Here is a 451-nt window from a genome sequence, read left to right on the forward strand (position 1 = left end):
TTCTTCGTGTTTGGGGATAAACATTTTAGAAACTGCAAGTAAAAATTCACTGTAGACAATTTTATTATCTTTGTAAAGTTAGGTGGATCCGAAGCAACCAGCCTTGACATTATTAGGTATTGTCTTTAAAAAAGTTTTCAAGGTTTAACATATTTAAAAACTCATGTTCTACATGTCCTTCCTCTTCTGACACAACAGGATGACCTTCTTGGCACAGAGAGTGCAGGGAGGAGCCATGTTCACCATTCCTGAGTCCTGGGCACACCTCTTTGATCATGTCCACCACCTCATCCCTCCAACTCCACTCAGCATTTCCTCTCAGTAAGACTTGCCTGAGGCCACGCTCACTTCCCCATTCCCTCAGATTCTGTGGTGATTATACATTACATAGGAGGAGCTTGTGGATACCTTTAAAATCCTAAGTCTCCCTGCATGCCAGATCATTTCTTCT

The sequence above is a fragment of the Rattus norvegicus genome, chromosome 11, assembly GCF_036323735.1.
Source record: "Rattus norvegicus strain BN/NHsdMcwi chromosome 11, GRCr8, whole genome shotgun sequence".
NCBI classification, from domain to species: Eukaryota; Metazoa; Chordata; class Mammalia; order Rodentia; family Muridae; genus Rattus; species Rattus norvegicus.